At 48.4% G+C, this 26393-nt stretch overlaps 1 pseudogene; it reads left to right on the top strand.

Moving 5' to 3' along the window:
• The first annotated feature begins 78 nt into the window (after positions 1 to 78).
• Positions 79 to 26233, top strand: LOC129327879 (zinc finger protein 721-like; annotated as a pseudogene).
• The last annotated feature ends 160 nt before the right edge of the window (positions 26234 to 26393 follow it).

Here is a 26393-nt window from a genome sequence, read left to right as displayed (position 1 = left end):
ACCTGGAACAAAAATAAAAAATATAAATGTCTGGAGTGTGGAAAAAGCTTCAGTGAGAGTGGATGCCTTAATTCCCATCAAAGGATTCACACAGGGGAGAAACCATATAAATGCCTGGAGTGTGGTAAAAGCTTCAGTCAGAGTGGACGCCTTAATTTCCATGAAAGAATTCACAAAGGGGAGAAACCTTATAAATGCCCAGATTGTGAAAAAAGTTTCTGTCATAGTGGAGGTCTTATATGTCATCAAACAATTCACACAGGGGAGAATCCATATAAATGCCTGGAGTGTGGTAAAAGCTTCAGTAACAGACACAGCCTTAAATTCCATCAAAGAATTCACACAGGGGAAAAACCGTATAAATGCTTGGAATGTGGAAAAAGCTTCAGTCGAGGATCACACCTTAATTCCCATCATAGAATTCATACAGGAGAGAAACCATATAAATGCCTGGAATGTGGAAAAAGCTTCAGTCATAAACGCAGCCTTAAAATCCATCAAAGAATGCACACAGGGGAGAAACCATATAAATGTCTGGAGTGTGGAAAAAGCTTCAGTGACAGAGGCAGCTTTAAACGCCATCAAAGAATTCACACAGGGGAGAAACCATATAAATGCCTGGAGTGTGGAAAAAGCTTCAGTGACAGACACAGACTTAAACGCCATCAAAGAATTCACACAGGGGAAAAAGCATATAAATGCCTGGAATGTGGGAAAAGCTTCAGATGGAGTACAAGCCTTAATTCCCATCAAAGAATTCACATAGCTGAGAAACCATATGAATGCCTGGTGTGTGGAAAAAGCCTCAGTGACAGACGCAGCTTTAAACGCCATCAAAGAATTCACATAGGGGAGAAACCATATAAATGCCTGGAGTGTGGAAAAAGCTTCCACGGCAGATGCAGCCTTAAACTCCATCAAAGAATTCACACAGGGGAAAAACCGTATAAATGCTTGGAATGTGGAAAAAGCTTCAGTCGAGGATCATACCTTAATTCCCATCATAGAATTCATACAGGAGAGAAACCATATAAATGCTTGGAGTGTGGAAAAAGCTTCAGTCAGAGCGGACACCGTAATTCCCATGAAAGAATTCACAAAGGGGAGAAACCTTATAAATGCCCAGATTGTGAGAAAAGTTTCTGTAATAGTGGAGGTCTTATATGTCATCGAACAATTCACACAGGGGAGAAGCCATATAAATGCCTGGAGTGTGGAAAAAGCTTCAGTGACAGACACAGCCTTAAACTACATCAAAGAATTCACACAGGGGAAAAACCGTATAAATGCCTGGAATGTGGAAAAAGCTTCAGTCATAAACGCAGCCTTAAAATCCATCAAAGAATTCACACAGGGGAGAAACCATATAAATGTCTGGAGTGTGGAAAAAGCTTCAGTGACAGACGCAGCTTTAAACGCCATCAAAGAATTCACACAGGGGAGAAACCATATAAATGCCTGGAGTGTGGAAAAAGCTTCAGTGACAGACACAGACTTAAACGCCATCAAAGAATTCACACAGGGGAAAAAGCATATAAATGCCTGGAATGTGGGAAAAGCTTCAGTTGGAGTACAAGCCTTAATTCCCATCAAAGAATTCACACAGGTGAGAAACCATATGAATGCCTGGTGTGTGGAAAAAGCCTCAGTGACAGACGCAGCTTTAAACGCCATCAAAGAATTCACACAGGGGAGAAACCATATAAATGCCTGGAGTGTGGAAAAAGCTTCATTGATAGACGAAGCCTTAAACTCCATCAAAGAATTCACATGGGAAAAACTGTATAAATGCCAGGAATGTGGAAAAAGCTTCAGTTCGAGTACAAGCCTTAATTCCCATCAAAGGATTCAGACAGGGGAGAAACCGTATGAATGCCTGGTGGGTGGAAAAAGCTTCAGTCGAAGTGGACACCTTAACTCCCATGAAAGAATTCACAAAGGAGAGAAACGTTATAAATGCCCATATTGTGAAAAAAGTTTCTGTCATAGTGAAAGTCTTACATGTCTTCTTACATGTCATCAAATGCCTGGAGTGTGGAAAAAGCTTCAGTCAGAGTGGACACCTTAATTCCCATAAAATAATTCACACAGGGGAGAAACCATATAAATGCCTGGAGTGTGGAAAAAGCTTCAGTGATAGACGAAGCCTTAAACTCCATCAAAGAATTCACATGGGAAAACTATATAAATGCCAGGAATGTGGAAAAAGCTTCAGTTGGAGTAGAAGCCTTAATTCCCATAAAAGAATTCACACAGGGGAGAAACCATGTATATGCCTGGAGTGTGGAGAAAGCTGCAGTGAGAGACACACCCTTAAACTCCATCAAAGAATTCACACAGGTGAGAAACCATATAAATGCCTGGAGTGTGGAAAAAGCTTCAGTCGGAGTGGACACCTTAATTTCCATGAAAGAATTCACAAAGGGGTGGAACCTTATAAATACCCAGATTGTGCAAAAAGTTTGTGATAGTGAAAGTCTTACACATCATCAAAGAATTCACACAGGGGAGAAACCTTATAAATGCCTGCAATATGAAAAAAGCTTCAGTTGGCGTGGAAACCTTACTTGCCACCAAAGAATTCATACAGGGGAGAAACCCTATAAATGCCAAGAGTGTGAAAAAGGCTTCAGTCGGAAAGAAGCCTTAATTCCCATCAAAGAATTCACACAGTTGAGAAACCATATACATGGCTGGTGTGTGGAAAAGTCTTCAGAATTAGTGGATGCCTTACCCACCACCAAAGAATTCACAGAGAGGAGGAACCCTAGAGACGCTGGATGTTATATGAAATTGTCTTACGGAATCATAAAGCAGTGTAATAAGATATTGCATAACTGCTTATAATTACTTTAAGTGTTTCAGAAGTTATCAACTGAGTCTTAAGAAGTTGCCCCTGGTGTGGCTCTAGGATGATGCCGGTGATAAACATGCCAGGGCAGGCACTACGGCTTCCTGTCCCTTCAGAGTTCTGGCCCCTCCCTGTACTCCATCATTTCCCAAGCCTGAGGTAGCAACCCTAGATGCGTGTCCAAGTCGCAGCCAATTACCTGCTCTCCTTCCCTGGGGAACCTAAGACTCACCTGTGAGCTCTGCAGGCAAAATCCCAGGAACCACCTGTGTTGCTGACAGGTGGGATGGCAGGATGCTTCTCTGATTCTCTTGCCCCCCCCCCCCCCCCCGAGACTGTTTCAACAGATCTAGCCAGAAATATAGGGAAACAGTTGCTGGATTTGACCAAGAAAATCATAGAGGATGTCTCTGCAGTCAGGAGTAGAATTAACTTGGCCTCACATTGAGAAAGGGAGTCCCTCCTATGTTTTGAAGTTGGGACAAGTGTTGAGATGAGAGGAGCACAGGGTCTGCCATAAGAAGTCTAAGTCAGTAAGTAAGCATGCCAAAAGAGAACCTGAGATTTCTAGAAGTGCTACGATGAACAATAAACATATCTTTAAATATATCTGGAGGATGAAACCAGCCAGAAAAACTCCTTTTTTTTAGCAAAGAGAATAGATCTTCATCATTTGTTATATAATCTATTTGGTTCCTGTATTGGTCACCGGATGATCTCCTCATATGCAGTTGTCTTTGGGGTTGCCTGAAGCATGTTTTGGGCTTCACAAAATTCTATGAGTCACTCTCCTGCTCCCTTTTGTGATCCTAGTTCAAAGTTTCGAACAATGTTTGATTCTGCTTTGTCTCCTATTTTTGTGTCACAGTCATCTATGATTATCAGCATATCTTGTTTAGGTGTATGATCAGTTTCTTCTTGGAGACTTGCATAAAAGTTTTTGATTTCTGCCTCCTTAGCATCTGTACTTGGGGTATAAACTTGAATGATGGCAACAGGTCTTCCATGAAGTCTGATTCATAGTACTCGGCCAAACTTTGCATTGTAGCTCTTGACTGCTTGTGCTATGTCTCCCCTCATTATTAGAGCAACAGCGGGGGGGGGGGTAGTTTGTTAATTCCACAGTAAAAGGCTGTGAGTTTTTTTGACTGAAAACATCCTGAGTCAGTCCTCATTAGTTTACTCACAACCAGGTCTGCAACGTTTAAACGTTCCGTTCCTTGTTTTACAACTTCTAGCTCACCTGGCCTCATACTTCTCACCTTTCATGTTCCTATTATGTGTGTCACACAGCTTTGGATGTTCCTTTTGCATCGATTCGCATCTGCTTTAATCCAGTCCCATCGTTAAAAACAGCATTATTCATACATCTCCTCAGTTCTTCCCCAGTAGACAGATGAGAACCTCTTCCAGCACTGTGACTTCTTTCATTTTGGATTGTCTTATCATAGGGCTTTCAAGGTAAAAGATTAGGAGACTCGCTCTACTCTTGCCTCCTTCTGCACAATACTAACCAGGGTTAGTTTAAGTGACAGAGCCATTTGTCTGTGAAAGATCTGCTGCCTTAAATAGATATTCTTATATACTACCATGCTTCATGTTGTCTAATGTCAGCCCTAGAATTGACTATGTTCTGTTTCTGCATTCCTTTTATTCTGTATTGAATCCTTGCTAATGGTATGTACTGTACAATGGTATGTAACAGTACAAAGAAACATACTATATAGTTGAATAAGCGTGTTTTAAATGACTCAATTTATACCTTGATGCACCACCAGAGAGCGCTGCTGCAGAGGAAAGCACAGGCAAATCACCATATTGCTCCAGAAAACATGCTGTGGTGGGAAGCCCAGATCGGGAACAGGAGCAGGGCAGGTGGCTATGCCCTCCCCACACCTTAACCTGGCTGGTATTAGGTGTAGCGCTTGTGGCAATGCCCACCCCCACCTTAACCTGGTTGATATTAGGAGCAGAGCAGGTGGCAATGCCTTCAGCCAGCTGGTATTAGGTGTGCAGCAGGTAACAATGCTCACCTCCTACCTTAGCCCAGCTGGTATTAGAAGCAAAGATAAACAAGAAGCGTGAGACGTCCAGGACTGTAAACAGTACAATGAACTTCACTGGTAAAATGACTCCAATACACAATCAACTAGACTTTATGCAACACAGTTTTTCAATCCACAAAGTATAATTAATTGCCACGTAAGCAATCTTTATTATGTAGTGAGTTAGGCTGTTGCCCCTGAGGAAGTCTTCTCAGACGAAAAGCTGTGGAGAATATCGTCGACCCCAGCTCTTCAGGCACGCTTTGGAACTACGCCTTCTTCACCTGCTTGAACAAAGTCAAGATCACTTATTATATATATGAAGTATACGAATTGAAATGGACTCATTAGTTCTCACTTTGCACTCCCGTGGTCCCCAGGGTGGGACTTGTTGTAACTGCTTACGCGGCAATTAATTATACTTTGTGGATTGAAAAACTGTGTTGCATAAGGTCTAGTTGATTGTGTATTGGAGTCATTTGACCAGTGAAGTTCATTGTACTGTTTACAGTCCTGGGCGTTTCACGCTTCTTGTTTATCTCTGTTTACTGGACTGGCCATTTGCTGTTAATCTTGTCTGGTATTAGAGGCAAAGCAGATGCCAATGCCCACCCCCCTTCACCCAGCTGGGATCAAGAGCGGAGCAGGTGGCTATGCCTACTCTCCACCTTAACGCAGCTGGTATTCGGAGCAGGAGGCCCTGCCCATCCTCCTTCATCCAGGTGGGATCAGGAGCAGAGCAGATGGCAATGCCCGCCCCCTTCACCCAGCTGGGATCAAGAGTGGAGCAGGTGCCATTGCCCACCCAGCACCTCCACCTGGGTAGGATCAGGCACAGAGAAGGAGGCAATTCCCTTCTTCCCTTCACCCAGCCGGGATAAGAAGTGGAGCAGGTGGCACTGCCGTGCCCCTTCAGCCGACTGGAATAAGGTACTGAGCAGACGGCATTGCCCACCCCATCTTCACCCTGTTGGAATCAGGCGCCAAGGGGGCAGCAATCTCCGCCCCCCTTCAACTTGCTGGAATCAGGAGCAGAGAAGGTAGCAGTGCTTGCACCCCTTTCACCCAGCTAGGATCAGGTTTGGAGCAGGCAGCAATGCCTGCCCCCCTTGCACATAGCAAAGCCCACTGCCTGCCTTCACCTCTCGGGATCAGGCAAGGAGCAGGAAGTAATGCCTGCTCCTCCCTTCACCCAGCAGGGAACAGGTGGCAAGGCCCACTCCCCTTCACCTAGCTAGAATCAGGCTTGGAGCAGGCACCAAGGGCTGCCCCCCTTCACCCAGCTGTAATCAGGCACAGGGCAGGAGTCAATACCCGTTTTCCTACACCCGGCTGGGATCAGGAGCAGAGCAGGTGGCAATGTCAGCCCCCCTTTTACCCGACTTGTATCAGGCATGCAGCAAAGGTAGCAAATTCCTCCACCCCTTCAGTTGCTGGGATCAGGTGTGGAGCAGGTGGCAATGTCAGCCCCCTTCCTTCACCAGCCAGGATCAGTGATGGAGGAGGAGGGCACAACGGGCTTTGTTTCTAGTTGATTATGTTCTGTTTCAGCATTTCTTCTACTCTGTAATGAATCCTTGCTAATGGTATGTCTTTGTAAACTTGTATATATTTACCCTATCGCATTGTTTATGGAAATGTCCTTGACACTGTATGGAAATGTACTTGATATTGATTTTACTAATCTCATGTTGTGTAATACGCTTTGAGTCTCTGTGAGAAAGGCGAACTATAAATGACAAATAAAATAATAATAAAATAAATAATAATTTAGAATCCCTCTCTTGGACTTTAATAATGTGAGGGGGGTTGATTGTGTCAGTGAAGCTGAGAGCCACGCTGTGAAAGGGTAGAGGGAAGACATGGGTTATGTTTCCAATTTTTGTGTCCTTTCACCTCTGGTGGGGGGCGGAAGTGAGGGGAAAAGACCCTTCAGGCACTTGTTTAGCTCTGGGAATGAGGTACTGCTGGCATTGGTCTCAAGTTGCTAGACCTCAACCAGGAGCCTTTTCCCAACCCAATTCCCCTTTTTCTTTCTCAGAGCTAACTCCATAGTCCTTGGAGAAGTTTTACAGTCAGGGTTCCTGAAACAGACCCTCTTTAATAGCATCAGAAGCCCCCTTTTACTTCAGCCGACATGGAGGCAGGAGGAAATTCTGAAAACCGCACTTCTTAGAGAGATTCTTCACAAAGCAGGAGCTCTGCCATTCTCTCCTATTGCTCCACGAATGAGGTTTTTGAGAGTGCAGCGATCATATGATAAAAGTTTATCTTAAGCAGGATAGGATGGGATGGATTCACAAAGACCAAACCGTTGGAATACCGTAGACAACACAACCTGTGCCCAGGAAAATGAAGTCTGTGAAAATACAGCCCCCTTCCGCCCTGAAGCCCACCCCCATGCCCCGGGCCCATCAAGCTGCCGCCTGCAACTGCAGACATGTCCCCCCCCCTCCTTACCAGCCCCAACGTGTACTTGCAGCAGCCAGCAAGTGTGTGAGTGGGAGGGGCTGGGGACTGCAGGGAGTGGCCGAGTCCATTATGAGTGGTAATGAAATAGAAGGTTAGTTCAAAGGCTGGCCAGCGATGTAAGATCCCCCCCTGGATTAGACGGGGATGTGCTCCCCTTGAAATGTCAGGTTCGCTGCTTGGGAGTGCTGGTTGCCCCAGCAGTCGTGTAGAAAACCAGGGGGCACTTCCTCCCCTCTTCCGCAGGTGCACACAGTCAGGTGGGTTTTAATAACTTTTCTGGCATTTCATTTTGGGAGCCACCTCAGGCAAATTCTGAGACTCAGAACATTTCCAAATAAATAAATGAAACAGAGACTTGCTTCAACTGAGGCCCACAGACCAAAGCCTTCTTTGGGTTGACTGTCACCAGGGAAGGGACATCAGCAGAGCTTGTTCAGATCAGAGCAAAGGTCAGTCCAGCCCAGCAGCCGAGTTCAGAAGATTCCTCCGCTTGCGCTACTGTACAGAAATGGGCCTTCAGGGGTATACTGCTTCAGGACATGGAGGTTCCATTTACCCTCTTCCCTTTTAAAGATGTTGTACAAGGCCTCACAAGTCCAGAACTGTCGATTCCTCTGGGAGGTAAGAAAGCCCAAAGGGGCAGGCCCCGTAGAAGCAGCCTCCGGAAGTCCTGGAGGGACCGCTAAAGGCAGACCGTTGCAGCCTCTGCCGCATCCTGCAGGGAGGGTTGCCAACTCTGGCTTGGGAAATTCTGGGAGACTTGAGGTTGGGGTCTGGAACAGGAGGAGTTTGGAGAGTGGAGGGAGGCTCAGCAGGGCTGTGATCCCAAAGAGTCGCACATGACCCATGAAACGGCCTGAGGACACTGTTGGCCTCCTCCGAATGGCTCTCGGGTGTCTCAGGCAGGGGCCCTTCACATCCCCTCCTTCCTGATCCTTTTAACTGGAGATGCTGCCAGGGATTGAACCAGGGACCTTCCCCAGGCCAGGCAGAGGCTCTCCCTCTGAGCCACAGTCCGGTCTCCCAAGCTGCCCTTTCCTCCCGGGGCAATGATGCCTGTAGCCTGGTGAGCTCCCCCTTCTTATGCGCGGAGCATCCGGGGTCTTCCTCATTACTCTCAGGCCGAATCCCCCCCAGGCCAGACTGGAGCCCCCCTCCCCCTCTCTCCTTGCAACCAGGCACGCGACCCCCGCGCCGCTGTTGCCAAGGGAGACGCCAGAGGAGCGCGCAGCAGACCCCTTGCAGACCCCGTTCCTTGTTGTGTGGGCACGAGCCAACCCCGGGGTGAAAGGGAGAGAGTCGCAACTCCTAGACGTGCGGCGAGGAGGGGGCCTGGTGAGGTCACTTCCTGCCGTGCCCCCCCCTCCTTCGCCAGCTCGTGTCTCCAGCCTCGGTCTCTCCCGCAGTAGCGTCTGCTGCCTCCCAGGCGCGTTTGGTGAGTTCAAATCCTGTTTGCGCGGATGAGGCTAATGCGGGGGGGGGGGCACAAATCAAACGGGAAGAAGAGAGCCCCCCCCCCTTCAACCGACCAGGAGGCGCGGTGGAGAGCAGCTCCTTTGGAGCTCCTCTAACGCCCCCCCACCCAAATCGGGGAGATTTCTGCAAAGCCGGGAGGCCCCTGCAGCACAGTCCCGGGGGGGGGGGGTGTTCAGGGCTAGAGGCTGGTGAAAGACCTGCCCCCCCCCTCTAGCTGCCCCTGCGAGGCACGGGGGCCTTGGAGACACGAGCTGGCCTCCCTCGCTGCACCCCACTCCTCCGCCTTCCCAGCAGGACTATACAGGGTTGCTTCTGTCTATGGGTCGCCTGCTCCCCCCTGGCCTTCTGATTTCTCTTGTAGACCGTTTGGTGTGAGGGAGGGGTTCTCGGTCTCCTGTTTTGCAATCTCTAGCTCTCATTTCTTGCCGGGGGCACAGCAACTCCTGCAGGGCTAGTCTCACTTCCTAGCTGGCATCTCCTACATGCCACACAAGTCAGACAGTCCATCCGATCCCCTCAGGGCACCTCATTCCCAGCTCCTCCTCCTAGTTGTGTGGGGCAGGGCGGAGGGTCTTGTCCTCCCTCAGAGGGGAGGAGGGCGCAGTGTGGCTTCCGGCAGCGTCAGGGGCTCAGCGCCCAGGAAGGGATTTGGGGAGGTTGGGAGGAAACATGGCCAGAAGGAGAGCGGGGCAGATTGATCAGGAAGGCGGGACCTTCCCCTGTAGAGAATGGCTGGGCGGGGGGAGAGATACTGAGCCACAGGTTCTGGAGCTTTCCTTGTTCAATCCTGATTGATCTTGAATTCCTCTCCAAAGCAAATCCAGAGAGAGCTTCCCTGAAGGGACTGACATAGAAATCTGTGCGCAGCAATAAGCGTTTCCCTCCATCTTCCTTTCTCCCCCTCCCAGATCGCAGCATAAAGACACGCTGGGCTGTTTCTCCACTGTCCTCTGCGTGTGGCGAAGTGAAACGACCAGCCATGCAGCCAGCGCAGGTAAGGAGGGGGTGCAGATCAGCTGTGAGGAAGGGTTCCTTCTCTGTTGCAAGGCTGAGTGGGTCGGGTCCCTTCCCCTCAGTTCTGGTGCCACAAGATGTTGAGGCTGCCCACTTAGAAGGTGGGAAATGGTCCCCCCTTGTGTAGAATTCCATGTTCAGAGAAGAAAACAAGACTGTGGTAAAATTTATCCCACAGAAAAGGATTTGCTCCTCTTCAGGGACATCTCTGGCCTCTCCTCCCCTTTGGCTGCTAGCCCCCAGCAAATAAGGTTAGCCCCCCTGGCCCTGGGATGCCCCTACGGAAGTCTGGTGGGGGGTTGAGACACAAATGTTCCTACTGGGTTTTCTTCCGCCTTGGTTTTTTCGTTCCTGATATTTCTTACTGGAAACAAAGCCTGTTGTAGCAAAAAAATACAACGGGCTCTAGAAAGGGCACTGGGGGATCTGGCTGGTCACTGCCCCCTCCCCAGCACCCTGATGTGGGGCAGAGGTAGGAGGGCAGGGTGGCATGCCCACCTTCGGTCCCCCTGCTCTCGCTCCCATTGTAGCTTGGGGGGAGGTGAGTGAGGTATGCCCACAGCTGTGCCCCCCTTTGCCCCTGCGTGGCCCCCTCACCTCCCCATTGGGACTATTTCAGGTGGAAATAATACCCGATGAGCCTACCTTCCAAGGCAGCCATTTTCTCCAAGGGAACTGAGTTCTGTCACCTAGAGATGAGTGCTAATTCTGGGAGATCTCCAGCCACCACCTGGAGACGGGTAGTTCTAGGCTTGGGGGGGGGGCAGGCAGGCAAGCGTGCCCCCCCCCCTCATTCATAATCTTGGCTTTGGTGGGGAGAGGAGGCCAGCGAATGGGGCGCTGCCGGCAGGGAGCATGAGGGGGATGGCTCCAGGCTCCTCCACCTGGCAGCCACCCCACTCGGGGCACTATGGGCGGGAAGCGCAAGGGGGGGTGGCGCTCCAGGCTCCTCCGCCCGGTATCCATCCCGATCGGGGCACTATGGGCAGGACGTGCATGGAGGGGGGTTGGCAGCCACCCCGATCAGGGCGCAGCGAGCAGGAGGCACATGGGGGGTGGCGCTCCAGGAGCCCCCACCCGGCAGCCTCCCCGATCCGGCTGCTACAGCACGCAGCGACTCCCCTCCATATCCCCACTAAGGGCACACTTCTGCACCTGCTCAGTGGAATCAGTGTGAGTCATCAGAAAACCATTAACACAATTGTGTTATAAGATTATTTATACTTTCTTATTTTGAAATTATATCCTAGGTTTTTTTTCACTAATGGAGGACCCAAAGTAGCTTTTCACATCTTTCTGTTCTTCTCCAATTAACCCTCCCAACAGCAGTCTTGTGAGGCAGGTTAGGCTGTGCAAGGCCCAAGGTCCCCATGAAAGCATCCATGAGAAAGAGGGGATTCGAACTCAGTCCTCCCAGGGCCTTCACTCTAACCAATATAGGACACTGGCCTTTTGGGTTTTAGTACTCTCAGACCACCTTTCTTGCAATGTAAAGAAACTCTCTTCTTATTCTTGTTTCTCTTCCAGGGTCCCGTGTCCTTTGAAGAGGTGGCTGTGCATTTCTCCCAGGGGGAGTGGACGCTACTGCGCCCAGCCCAGAGAGCCCTGTACAAGGAGGTCATGCTGGAGAATTTTGGGCACGTGGCCTCTCTGGGTGAGGAAATCCCTTTCTCCTGGGATGTCCCTTTCTGGCTGTGAGGAATGCCTGTAAGGAACTCTTTCATGAGGGAAGAGGTGGCCAGGCTGTCTGCCCTGGGCCCAGTGCCTGATCTCTGCCCGTCCTTCCTCTAATGTGGGAAGGGTTGTGGACTTCCCCGGTGGAGAGGGAGCCCCCACCTGACAGCCCTGTATCTGGACCACGTAAGAGGGCGTCAGAAGAGGTGCTGTGAGCCTTCATGTGGAGAAGGTGGGAGGGTCTAGGGAGGGGCTTCGCTCCAGCCTGGGTCTTGTCTTACCTGGGCTGAGATACGGCTGTGGATGGATCCAGGCTGGCTTCTCCGCCACTGACTTAGTTCTCAGCTGGCCTTTCCGTCTCGTCTTGGCAGGGAGGTGGCACAGAACTGGCAGGGCCAGATGAGACCCCATCCCACACTGCCCTTATTGCTTGTCGGTTGTGTCTTCCTGGAGGAGTGGTCACCCTGGGTTGGAATTGCTGGATTTATGAGCACACGGAAAAATGTTGTGTGTCTTTTTTCTCACCGAAGGACCTCCGATTGCCAAACCTGGCCTCATTTCCAGGCTGGAAGGAGAAGAAGAGCTGTTTGTCCTGATTGCTGATGAAGAAGAAGGATTGGCAGGTAGCTGCTTCAATCTGTTGTGGGATTTTTTTGATGCCTGTACTCCCTTCACAGACCTGGTGGCCTTTGGGCCTTGTTTCTCCTCACAGTTTGAGCCTCTTCTCCAAAGAGCTTGGGTGGGTCGTTGTGAACGCTGAACATATGAAAACAGGCAACTGCCCTCAGCAAGCCCTTTCACTGGAGGGGGCAGGCCTTGATCCTGGGACGTTGGGCCTGCAAGGCAAAGCATCTTCTTTTCCTCAGAGACAGGACTGAAAGCAACCCCAGACAGGTCTCCTAGGAAGGCATTCTGGCTCCGCTCCCAAGTGCAGGGGGTAGGAAGAAAGGCCATTTGCCTTCTGGCAGAGGGGAGCTGGTGGGGGGGATAGGATCCTTGTTTGGCTCTGGGAATGAGCACTTGTACTGCAGTCATTGGTCTCAAGTTGCTAGACCTCGATAGGGTTGGCATTCTTAACCTGAGGATGAATGGACGAGGGACACAGGGAAGTAAAAAGTTCCCCTCCGTCTCTAAGAACCCAACTCCAGCCTTCTCATTGGGGAAGTGTCTGCAGCCAGGTCAGAGCGCTCCGTTCCCACATGCAGAGCGGATCCAGCTAAGCTGGATAGTTCAGACAGCCCTTGCCTGTCATGGCCCAGCAGGTGCATTCAGAAGAAGCCTTCAGAAAACAGGGACAGATGCTGTGGCCCATTATCCTCCAGTAGATCTTCAGCGCTGTGACACAAGAGATGTTAAGGATATTTGTGGGTTGGGGGAGGGATTGACTATGAACACATGAAACCCCTGAGTGACCTTTCCGACTCTACCTGTTTGGGGAGGTGTGGTTTCCATTGACCATCTCAGGGAGTGGGAGAGCCTTGCTGGCATTTATACCCTGGCTCACCGAGACTGTCCTTCACCTAAACCTACAGCAGCAGCCTCAAGGAAAGAGGTCCTGAAGGCATATTAGAAAGCTCCAGGCCAGCTCCTTTTCATGGAATCCCAGAATCACAGAGCTGGAAGGGACCCCCAAGAATATGGTGACATCAATGCACCATTGGAGTAGACCGTGTAGCATCTTCTCTGGACCCCCAGCTTGCATTATTAAAAAATAACTCTCTGGCCACTTCATTTGTGAAGATATGTCTTTTCCTTTATATCTCTGCAAGAGACAGGGAGAGAGACTTCCTTTTTTAAAAAAGGAAATCTGGGAATCCGGAGAACATGCCACACCTGTTGTTGCAATGGTTTGAGCTGAGGAAGGGAGGGAAAAGGTGAGCTGCCTGCTGCTTTCTGAAGCCCTGTTTGAGCTGGAGAGAGGAGGGGAGGAAAGAGCAAGCCCCGCTTGATTCAGGAGGGGGTGGGAATGGAGCTGCCCACCAGTCTCCACAGCCCCACATGAGCCTGGGATGGGGAGGGGTGGGAGAGCCTTCCAGCTCAGCCCTCCGCAGCCCTGCTCGAGCCAGGAAGGGGTGAGCTCCCGCCTTGCTTTTGCTACATGCAATGAGAGATTTATCCTGTTGGTTGTGTTTTTAAGTTACTGGATCATAAAGAGGAGTTCATCTCTCTCCTGCCTTCCCCCTTCCCTTCTCTTTATGCAAGTGAGATTTGCTCTCTGCTGCCACCTTCTCGCTAGAGGTAGAATTGCGGGCTGTCAGAGGACAGCCAAACTCTCAGCAGAAGAGTCAGCCAACGCTGGGGAGGTCTGGCCGTCAGCCAGGAGGCCGCCCTAATCAGCCACTAGGTGGACCTAGACTGTCACCCGGGGTGCCTATGGAAGGACACCAGTCAGCTATGTGTCCCCAATCCAGCAGCCCAGCCACCACCAGTACCCCAAGTGGCTGCCCACCCATGGAATCAGGAACAGTGCGGGGAGCTGTGGGGGGGGGTTGTGATCCGTAATTCCCTCCCATTAGGGAATCATTGGTAGGTGGGATCAGGGGGCAAGACCCTCTTTCCCTTCTGCCTTCCCTCACTTCCCTTCCCAAAACCTAGGCGGGGGGTACTATCACCCAGGGTGCCAATGGAAGGACACGAGTCAGCTGTGTGTCCCCAATCCAGCAGCCCAGCCACCACCACTTACCCCAACTGGCTATCCACCCATGGCACCATGGACAGTGCAGGGAACTGTGGGGGATTGTGATCCATAATTCCCTCCCATCATAGGTAGGTGGGATCAGGGGGCAAGACCCTCTTTGCCTTCTGCCTTCACTCACGTCTTGCCTCCTGAAAACCTTGGGGGGGGGGGTCTCAGAGCACAATCAGCCAAGGGGGGCAAAATAGCTCCAGCCAGCCTGAGACCATATTGAGGCTTTTTGAGCAGAGCAGCTGCTCCATCGCGAGGACAAAGCAAGAGGTTTTCTGTGGTGACAGGGGTCAGAGGAATCCGATTTCCGGAGCATCATTTTTTCTCTTGAAGAATATCCCGTGCAATTCCCTCTCAAAAAAGAACATACAGCTGAACAGCATAAGATGACGACATCTGAGCATAGAGAAAATAAAAAAGATAAAAACACATCCTTCTTTCCCTAGATGCAAAACCTATTGCTCTCCTGTTCTAAAGAGAAGAAGACATATCTGAATAATGTCAATTGCTTTCATGTCAGATTATCTTCTGCATCTGGCTGGCCATCTCTCTTCTAACACTTTATTGTGTGTCTTAAACCATAACTTAAAACAACAGGGTCATCTTGAGCTCTGATTGTGGGGGGAAGGGGTCTCCACTGTATATTTTGTGTTTATTGTTCTCTTGGGCTACAGACTGTGGGGTCTTAAGTGATCACTGAGCATTCTCAGAGTGCAAGCACAATCATCACAAAAGAGAAAAGTCTGACAGAGATAGGATGTAAATCTGTCCTACCCTCACAGAAGGTTTCTCTTTCTCACTGCAGGGGGCATGTGGGAATCAGCGTATGAAACCTCTGAGCACCCAGTAGTGGATAAACAGGATACATATTCGTATGCAGAAGGGAAAGTTGAATATTGTGATAGCCTGAGTGAAGAGGAGAGAAAATATCCGTCTAAAGGAAGGATTAATTCTGGTCGCTTACGAAATGAAAATGTTGATGAAATTCCACTACCTGAAAAAATGTACATAGAAAGGAATAAAAATGAAAGTGCAATAAGTGGAGATGATTTTTCTGAAAAATCAGGAAAAACCAAGAATTCTAATACCTGGAACAGAAATAAAAAATATAAATGTCTGGAGTGTGGAAAAAGCTTCAGTGAGAGTGGATGCCTTAATTCCCATCAAAGGATTCACACAGGGGAGAAACCATATAAATGCCTGGAATGTGGAAAAAGCTTCATTGACAGACACAGCCTTAAACTCCATCAAAGAATTCACACAGGGGAAAAACCGTATACATGCATGGAATGTGGAAAAAGCTTCAGTCATAAACACAGCCTTAAAATCCATCAAAGAATTCACACAGGGGAGAAACCATATAAATGCTTGGAGTGTGGGAAAAGCTTCAGTGACAGACACAGCTTTAAACGCCATCAAAGAATTCACACAGGGGAAAAACCGTATAAATGCCTGGAATGTGGAAAAAGCTTCAGTGAGAGTGGATGCCTTAATTCCCATCAAAGGATTCACACAGGGGAGAAACCATATAAATGCCTGGAATGTGGAAAAAGCTTCAGTGACAGACACAGCCTTAAACTCCATCAAAGAATTCACACAGGGGAAAAACCGTATACATGCATGGAATGTGGAAAAAGCTTCAGTCATAAACACAGCCTTAAAATCCATCAAAGAATTCACACAGGGGAGAAACCATATAAATGCTTGGAGTGTGGGAAAAGCTTCAGTGACAGACACAGCTTTAAACGCCATCAAAGAATTCACACAGGGGAGAAACCATATAAATGCCTGGAGTGTGGAAAAAGCTTCAGTGACAGACACAGACTTAAACGCCATCAAAGAATTCACACAGGGGAAAAAGCATATAAATGCCTGGAATGTGGGAAAAGCTTCAGTTGGAGTACAAGCCTTAATTCCCATCAAAGAATTCACACAGCTGAGAAACCATATGAATGCCTGGTGTGTGGAACAAGCCTCAGTGACAGACGCAGCTTTAAACACCATCAAAGAATTCACACAGGGGAGAAACCATATAAATGCCTGGAGTGTGGAAAAAGCTTCCACGGCAGATGCAGCCTTAAACTCCATCAAAGAATTCACACAGGGGAAAAACCGTATAAATGCTTGGAATGTGGAAAAAGCTTCAGTCGAGGATCACACCTTAATTCCCATCATAGAATTCATACAGGAGAGAAACCATATAAATGCTTGGAGTGTGGAAAAAGCTTCAGTCAGAGCGGACACCTTAATTCCCATGAAAGAATTCACAAAGGGGAGAAACCTTATAAATGCCCAGATTGTGAGAAAAGTTTCTGTAATAGTGGAGGTCTTATATGTCATCGAACAATTCACACAGGGGAGAAGCCATATAAATGCCCGGAGTGTGGAAAAAGCTTCAGTGACAGACACAGCCTTAAACTCCATCAAAGAATTCACACAGGGGAAAAACCATATAAATGCCTGGAATGTGGAAAAAGGTTCATTCAAAAACGCAACCTTAAAATCCATCAAAGAATTCACACAGGGGAGAAACCATATAAATGTCTGGAGTGTGGAAAAAGCTTCAGTGACAGACGCAGCTTTAAACGCCATCAAAGAATTCACACGGGAGAAACCATATAAATGCCTGGAGTGTGGAAAAAGCTTCATTGATAGACGAAGCCTTAAACTCCATCAAAGAATTCACATGGGAAAAACTGTATAAATGCCAGGAATGTGGAAAAAGTTTCAGTTCGAGTACAAGCCTTAATTCCCATCAAAGGATTCACACAGGGGAGAAACCATATGAATGCCTGAAGGGTGGAAAAAGCTTCAGTCGAAGTGGACACCTTAATTCCCATGAGAGAATTCACAAAGGAGAGAAACCTTATAAATGCCCATATTGTGAAAAAAGTTTCTGTCATAGTGAAAGTCTTACATGTCATCAAATGCCTGGAGTGTGGAAAAAGCTTCAGTCAGAGTGGACACCTTAATTCCCATAAAAGAATTCACACAGGGGAGAAACCATATAAATGCCTGGAGTGTGGAAAAAGCTTCAGTGATAGACGAAGCCTTAAACTCCATCAAAGAATTCACATGGGAAAACTGTATAAATGCCAGGAATGTGGAAAAAGCTTCAGTTGGAGTAGAAGCCTTAATTCCCATAAAAGAATTCACACAGGGGAGAAACCATGTATATGCCTGGAGTATGGAGAAAGCTGCAGTGAGAGACACACCCTTAAACTCCATCAAAGAATTCACACAGGTGAGAAACCATATAAATGCCTGGAGTGTGGAAAAAGCTTCAGTCGGAGTGGACACCTTAATTTCCATGAAAGAATTCACAAAGGGGTGGAACCTTATAAATACCCAGATTGTGCAAAAAGTTTGTGATAGTGAAAGTCTTACACATCATCAAAGAATTCACACAGGGGAGAAACCTTATAAATGCCTGCAATATGAAAAAAGCTTCAGTTGGCGTGGAAACCTTACTTGCCACCAAAGAATTCATACAGGGGAGAAACCCTATAAATGCCAAGAGTGTGAAAAAGGCTTCAGTCGGAATAGAAGCCTTAATTCCCATCAAAGAATTCACACAGTTGAGAAACCATATACATGGCTGGTGTGTGGAAAAGTCTTCAGAATTAGTGGATGCCTTACCCACCACCAAAGAATTCACAGAGAGGAGGAACCCTAGAGACGCTGGATGTTATATGAAATTGTCTTACGGAATCATAAAGCAGTGTAATAAGATATTGCATAACTGCTTATAATTACTTAAAGTGTTTCAGAAGTTATCAACTGAGTCTTAAGAAGTTGCCCCTGGTGTGGCTCTAGGATGATGCCGGTGATAAACATGCCAGGGCAGGCACTACGGCTTCCTGTCCCTTCAGAGTGTCCAAGTCGCAGCCAATTACCTGCTCTCCTTCCCTGGGGAATCTAAGACTCACCTGTGAGCTCTGCAGGCAAAATCCCAGGAACCACCTGTGTTGCTGACAGGTGGGATGGCAGGATGCTTCTCTGATTCTCTTGCCCCCCCCCCCCCGAGACTGTTTCATCAGATCTAGCCAGAAATATAGGGAAACAGTTGCTGGATTTGACCAAGAAAATCATAGAGGATGTCTCTGCAGTCAGGAGTAGAATTAACTTGGCCTCACATTGAGAAAGGGAGTCCCTCCTATGTTTTGAAGTTGGGACAAGTGTTGAGATGAGAGGAGCACAGGGTCTGCCATAAGAAGTCTAAGTCAGTAAGTAAGCATGCCAAAAGAGAACCTGAGATTTCTAGAAGTGCTACGATGAACAATAAACATATCTTTAAATATATCTGGAGGATGAAACCAGCCAGAAAAACTCCTTTTTTTTAGCAAAGAGAATAGATCTTCATCATTTGTTATATAATCTATTTGGTTCCTGTATTGGTCACCGGATGATCTCCTCATATGCAGTTGTCTTTGGGGTTGCCTGAAGCATGTTTTGGGCTTCACAAAATTCTATGAGTCACTCTCCTGCTCCCTTTTGTGATCCTAGTTCAAAGTTTCGAACAATGTTTGATTCTGCTTTGTCTCCTATTTTTGTGTCACAGTCATCTATGATTATCAGCATATCTTGTTTAGGTGTATGATCAGTTTCTTCTTGGAGACTTGCATAAAAGTTTTTGATTTCTGCCTCCTTAGCATCTGTACTTGGGGTATAAACTTGAATGATGGCAACAGGTCTTCCATGAAGTCTGATTCATAGTACTCGGCCAAACTTTGCATTGTAGCTCTTGACTGCTTGTGCTATGTCTCCCCTCATTATTAGAGCAACAGCGGGGGGGGGGGTTAGTTTGTTAATTCCACAGTAAAAGGCTGTGAGTTTTTTTGACTGAAAACATCCTGAGTCAGTCCTCATTAGTTTACTCACAACCAGGTCTGCAACGTTTAAACGTTCCGTTCCTTGTTTTACAACTTCTAGCTCACCTGGCCTCATACTTCTCACCTTTCATGTTCCTATTATGTGTGTCACACAGCTTTGGATGTTCCTTTTGCATCGATTCGCATCTGCTTTAATCCAGTCCCATCGTTAAAAACAGCATTATTCATACATCTCCTCAGTTCTTCCCCAGTAGACAGATGAGAACCTCTTCCAGCACTGTGACTTCTTTCATTTTGGATTGTCTTATCATAGGGCTTTCAAGGTAAAAGATTAGGAGACTCGCTCTACTCTTGCCTCCTTCTGCACAATACTAACCAGGGTTAGTTTAAGTGACAGAGCCATTTGTCTGTGAAAGATCTGCTGCCTTAAATAGATATTCTTATATACTACCATGCTTCATGTTGTCTAATGTCAGCCCTAGAATTGACTATGTTCTGTTTCTGCATTCCTTTTATTCTGTATTGAATCCTTGCTAATGGTATGTACTGTACAATGGTATGTAACAGTACAAAGAAACATACTATATAGTTGAATAAGCGTGTTTTAAATGACTCACTTTATACCTGGATGCACCACCAGAGAGCGCTGCTGCAGAGGAAAGCACAGGCAAATCACCATATTGCTCCAGAAAACATGCTGTGGTGGGAAGCCCAGGTCGGGAACAGGAGCAGGGCAGGTGGCTATGCCCTCCCCACACCTTAACCTGGCTGGTATTAGGTGTAGCGCTTGTGGCAATGCCCACCCCCACCTTAACCTGGTTGATATTAGGAGCAGAGCAGGTGGCAATGCCTTCAGCCAGCTGGTATTAGGTGTGCAGCAGGTAACAATGCTCACCTCCTACCTTAGCCCAGCTGGTATTAGAAGCAAGGACTGTAAACAGTACAATGAACTTCACTGGTCAAATGACTCCAATACACAATCAACTAGACTTTATGCAACACAGTTTTTCAATCCACAAAGTATAATTAATTGCCGCGTAAGCAATCTTTATTGTGTAGTGAGTTAGGCTGTTGCCCCTGAGGAAGTCTTCTCAGACGAAAATCTGTGGAGAATATCGTCGACCCCAGCTCTTCGGGCACGCTTTGGAACTACGCCTTCTTCACCTGCTTGAACAAAGTCAAGATCACTTATTATATATATGAAGTATACGAATTGAAATGGACTCATTAGTTCTCACTTGGCACTCCCGTGGTCCCCAGGGTGGGACTTGTTGTGACTGCTTATGCGGCAATTAATTATACTTTGTGGATTGAAAAACTGTGTTGCATAAGGTCTAGTTGATTGTGTATTGGAGTCATTTGACCAGTGAAGTTCATTGTACTGTTTACAGTCCTGGGCGTTTCACGCTTCTTGTTTATCTCTGTTTACTGGACTGGCCATTTGCTGTTAATCTTGTCTGGTATTAGAGGCAAAGCAGGTGCCAATGCCCACTCCCCTTCACCCATCTGAGATCAAGAGCGGAGCAGGTGGCTATGCCTACTCTCCACCTTAACGCAGCTGGTATTCGGAGCAGGAGGCCCTGCCCAGCGCCCTTCCTCCAGGTGGGATCAGGAGCAGAGCAGATGGCAATGCCCGCCCCCTTCACCCAGCTGGGATCAAGAGTGGAGCAGGTGCCATTGCCCACCCAGCACCTCCACCTGGGTAGGATCAGGCATAGAGCAGGAGGCAATTCCCTTCTTCCCTTCACCCAGCCGGGATAAGAAGTGGAGCAGGTGGCACTGCCGTGCCCCTTCAGCCGACTGCAATAAGGTACTGAGCAGGCGGCATTGCCCACCCCATCTTCACCCTGTTGGAATCAGGCGCCAAGGGGGCAGCAATCTCCGCCCCCCTTCAACTTGCTGGAATCAGGAGCAGAGAAGGTAGCAGTGCTTGCACCCCTTTACCCAGCTAGGATCAGGTTTGGAGCAGGCAGCAATGCCTGCCCCCCTAGCACATAGCAAAGCCCACTGCCTGCCTTCACCTCTCGGGATCAGGCAAGGAGCAGGAAGTAATGCCTGCTCCTCCCTTCACCCAGCAGGGAACAGGTGGCAAGGCCCACTCCCCTTCACCTAGCTAGAATCAGGCTTGGAGCAGGCACCAAGGGCTGCCCCCCCTTCACCCAGCTGTAATCAGGCACAGGGCAGGAGTCAATACCCGTTTTCCCTTCACCCGGCTTGGATCAGGAGCAGAGTAGGTGGCAATGTCAGCCCCCCTTTTACCCGACCTGTATCAGGCATGCAGCAAAGGTAGCAAATTCCTCCACCCCTTCAGTTGCTGGGATCAGGTGTGGATCCTTCACCAGCCAGGATCAGTGATGGAGGAGGAGGGCACAACGGGCTTTGTTTCTAGTTGATTATGTTCTGTTTCAGCATTTCTTCTACTCTGTAATGAATCCTTGCTAATGGTATGTCTTTGTAAACTTGTATATATTTACCCTATCACATTGTTTATGGAAATGTCCTTGACACTGTATGGAAATGTACTTGATACTGATTTTATTAATCTCATGCTATGTAATACGCTTTGAGTCTCTGTGAGAAAGGTGAACTATAAATGACAAATAAAATAATAATAAAATAAATAATAATTTAGAATCCCTCTCTTGGACTTTAATAATGTGAGGGGGGTTGATTGTGTCAGTGAAGCTGAGAGCCACACTGTGAAAGGGTAGAGGGAAGACATGGGTTACGTTTCCAATTTTTGTGTCCTTTCACCTCTGGTGGGGGGCGGAAGTGAGGGGAAAAGGCCCTTCAGGCACTTGTTTAGCTCTGGGAATGAGGTACTGCTGGCATTGGTCTCAAGTTGCTAGACCTCAACCAGGAGCCTTTTCCCAACCCAATTCCCCTTTTTCTTTCTCAGAGCTAACTCCATAGTCCTTGGAGAAGTTTTACAGTCAGGGTTCCTGAAACAGACCCTCTTTAATAGCATCAGAAGCCCCCTTTTACTTCAGCCGACATGGAGGCAGGAGGAAATTCTGAAAACCGCACTTGTTAGAGAGATTCTTCACAAAGCAGGAGCTCTGCCATTCTCTCCTATTGCTCCACGAATGAGGTTTTTGAGAGTGCAGCGATCATATGATAAAAGTTTATCTTAAGCAGGATAGGATGGGATGGATTCACAAAGACCAAACCGTTGGAATACCGTAGACAACACAACCTGTGCCCAGGAAAATGAAGTCTGTGAAAATACAGCCCCCTTCCGCCCTGAAGCCCACCCCCATGCCCCTGGCCCATCAAGCTGCCGCCTGCAACTGCAGACATGTCCCCCCCCCTTACCAGCCCTGACATGTACGCAGCAGCCTGCAAGTGTGTGAGTGGGAGGGGCTGGGGACTGCAGGGAGTGGCCGAGTCCATTATGAGTGGTAATGAAATAGAAGGTTAGTTCAAAGGCTGGCCAGCGATGTAAGATCCCCCCCTGGATTAGACGGGGATGTGCTCCCCTTGAAATGTCAGGTTTGCCGCTTGGGAGTGCTGGTTGCCCCAGCAGTCGTGTAGAAAACCAGGGGGCACTTCCTCCCTCCTTCCGCAGGTGCACACATTCAGGTGGGTTTTATTAACTTTTCTGGCATTTCATTTTGGGAGCCACCTCAGGCAAATTCTGAGACTCAGAACATTTCCAAATAAATAAATGAAACAGAGACTTGCTTCAACTGAGGCCCACAGACCAAAGCCTTCTTTGGGTTGACTGTCACCAGGGAAGGGACATCAGCAGAGCTTGTTCAGATCAGAGCAAAGGTCAGTCCAGCCCAGCAGCCCCGTTCAGAAGATTCCTCCGCTTGCGCTACTGTACAGAAATGGGCCTTCAGGGGTATACTGCTTCAGGACATGGAGGTTCCATTTACCCTCTTCCCTTTTAAAGATGTTGTACAAGGCCTCACAAGTCCAGAACTGTCGATTCCTCTGGGAGGTAAGAAAGCCCAAAGGGGCAGGCCCCGTAGAAGCAGCCTCCGGAAGTCCTGGAGGGACCGCTAAAGGCAGACCGTTGCAGCCTCTGCCGCATCCTGCAGGGAGGGTTGCCAACTCTGGCTTGGGAAATTCTGGGAGACTTGAGGTTGGGGTCTGGAACAGGAGGAGTTTGGAGAGTGGAGGGAGGCTCAGCAGGGCTGTGATCCCAAAGAGTCGCACATGACCCATGAAACGGCCTGAGGACACTGTTGGCCTCCTCGAATGGCTCTCGGGTGTCTCAGGCAGGGGCCCTTCACATCCCCTCCTTCCTGATCCTTTTAACTGGAGATGCCGCCAGGGATTGAACCAGGGACCTTCCCCAGGCCAGGCAGAGGCTCTCCCTCTGAGCCACAGTCCGGTCTCCCAAGCTGCCCTTTCCTCCCGGGGCAATGATGCCTGTAGCCTGGTGAGCTCCCCCTTCTTCTGCGCGGAGCATCCGGGGCCTCCCCCATTGCTCTCAGGCCGAATCCCCCCCCCAGGCCAGACTGGAGCCCCCCTCCCCCTCTCTCCTTGCAACCAGGCACGCGACCCCCGCGCCGCTGTTGCCAAGGGAGACGCCAGGGGAGCGCGCAGCAGACCCCTTGCAGACCCCGTTCCTTGTCGTGTGGGCACGAGCCAACCCCGGGGTGAAAGGGAGAGAGTCGCAACTCCTAGACGTGCGGCGAGGAGGGGGCCTGGTGAGGTCACTTCCTGCCGTGCCCCCCCTCCTTCGCCAGCTCGTGTCTCCAGCCTCGGTCTCTCCCGCAGTAGCGTCTGCTGCCTCCCAGGCGCGTTTGGTGAGTTCAAATCCTGTTTGCGCGGATGAGGCTAATGCGGGGGGGGGGCACAAATCAAACGGGAAGAAGAGAGCCCCCCCCCTTCAACCGACCAGGAGGCGCGGTGGAGAGCAGCTCCTTTGGAGCTCCTCTAACGCCCCCCCACCCCAAATCGGGGAGATTTCTGCAAAGCCGGGAGGCCCCTGCAGCACAGTCCCGGGGGGGGGGGGTGTTCAGGGCTAGAGGCTGGTGAAAGACCTGCCCCCCCCTCTAGCTGCCCCTGCGAGGCACGGGGGCCTTGGAGACACGAGCTGGCCTCCCTCGCTGCACCCCACTCCTCCGCCTTCCCAGCAGGACTATACAGGGTTGCTTCTGTCTATGGGTCGCCTGCTCCCCCCTGGCCTTCTGATTTCTCTTGTAGACCGTTTGGTGTGAGGGAGGGGTTCTCGGTCTGCTGTTTTGCAATCTCTAGCTCTCATTTCTTGCCGGGGGCACAGCAACTCCTGCAGGGCTAGTCTCACTTCCTAGCTGGCATCTCCCTCTTCAACCTCCCTAATAAGCCACTGAGCAGGTGACAATGCCCACCCTGTCTTCACCCTGCCGGTGACAGGAGCCAAGCATGCAGCAATGCCTGCGCCCCCCCCCCCTCAACCTCCCAGAATCAGGAGCAGGAACAAACTCTACTACGCTCTTGACCATATCCAAAAACAATTAATAAGATGCTCACCAAACTAATGTTACTCCAAAATGGTTCATTTGAAATACATAAAGTACTGCTCATCACATTTAATTCATGAATTCTCGATTGCTATATACATATATACAGATCACAGACCGCGTATTGTCTTTCTTAACACACAGTATAGCACTCCAGTGATGCAGTGCATCTACATAAAGTCATTTAAACTTGAGCACATGTTTGGTCTTCCTTCCAAGTTGCTTCGCGGTGCGCTCCAATCCACGTAGCTGAGGACCGCCCACGTGAAAGAGCTCTGTCGGGAGACACCGTTCCAATGCTGGCTTAAAAAGGAACAGGTAATGCAGCCCTGCAGACCAGTGTATTATTCTCACATGAATTTAATATCTTTCAAGTGCAGAGAAACATGTGAAGCAGGACCCACAAGGGTCCCTCTCCTGTCCACCCTACAAGCAGCCAGCAATGATTACTCAGCTTGTTTCACAGATGCCCGTTTCTTCAGGGGCAATTATGTAATCCTCCACTTGATAAACCTTCAGTTTCTATAAACGAGACTATACATTGAAAAATGACAACAATTCAAAGAATTTCAGGTGCTTTAGTCTGCACACTCAAACGCGGTCTGAATGATTAGGAACCACTGCCACACCCACAGTTGTTAAATACATGAACGGCATTGTCAATTTAAAGTTACAGTTCTCCAAACAGAGTATGCATCATCCTGCACTCCTTACTTATCACACATTGTTCAAAGGCTATATCCAAACACTCTAAGGAGTCTTATAGAAAACATGATAAATTCAATTCTGAATTCAAACCCCTTGGTTGTAGAGTTTGTAAGTTGTGTATCCACTCTGCCTCCCGTTTCAGGAGGTCCCTCTGTACCGAATGCTGTGAGCCACCCGGGGACACGTATAGGGTTGTGAATTTAAATTCAGTCTCCCTAACGTGGAACTGACAAAAATGTTCCACCAATGGTGCCTCCATAACTCTATTCTTAATCCTGGACAAATGTTCCAACATCCGTGTACACACAGTTCTTATTGTGCTCCCAATATATAGTTTGTTACAGTTGCAATTGATGAGGTAAACAACCGCACTAGTTTGGCACGTAGAAAAATGGGAGAGCCGGATGTTGGACGTCCTACCTTTGACTTGAAACTCTGGGGGGGAGGGAATCCCTAAAAAAAGATACTAAAATGCATTTAAAAACCTATGAGGGAAAGAAAATATATAAATCCCTGAAGTGCAAAAAGAGCTTCACTTGTAGGGGAAGCTTTACTTCCCATCAAAGAATCCACATAGGGAAGAAGCCACATAAATGCCTGGAGTGTCAGAAAAGATTTCGTCAGATGCGACACCTTACTCGCCAGAATTCACACAGCAGAGAAACCATATACATGCCTGAAGTGTGGAAAAAGCTTCAGTCACTGTGCATCTCTTTATTCTCACCAAAGAATTCACACAGGTAAGAAGCCATACAGTTGCCTGGACTGCAGAAAAAGCTTCATTCAGAGTGGACATCTTAATCCCCATAGAAGAATTCACACAGGTAAGAAACCATATAAATGCCTGCAGTGGGAAAAGGTTCAGCTGTACTGGGAACCTTAATTCCCATCAAAAAATTCACACAGAAGAGAAGCCTGATACCTGCCTTGACTGTGGAAAAAGCTTCAATCAGAGTGGAAACCTTGATACCCATCGAAGAATTCACACAGGGGAGAAACCATATAAATGCCTGGAGTGTGGAAAAAGTTTTACTCAGAGTGGAAACCTTACTCACCATCAAAGAATTCATGCAAGGAAGAATCATAGAAATGTTTTGAGGGGAAAGGACATATTCATTCTGTGAGTCTCCTGAAGAATTCTATTCACACATTTAAAAAATAGATATTTTGCTTGAGTTA

The sequence above is a fragment of the Eublepharis macularius genome, chromosome 4, assembly GCF_028583425.1.
Source record: "Eublepharis macularius isolate TG4126 chromosome 4, MPM_Emac_v1.0, whole genome shotgun sequence".
Classification (NCBI taxonomy): Eukaryota; Metazoa; Chordata; class Lepidosauria; order Squamata; family Eublepharidae; genus Eublepharis; species Eublepharis macularius.
The sequence above is the reverse complement of the archived record's forward strand: the minus strand, read 5'-3'. Positions and strand labels throughout refer to the sequence as shown.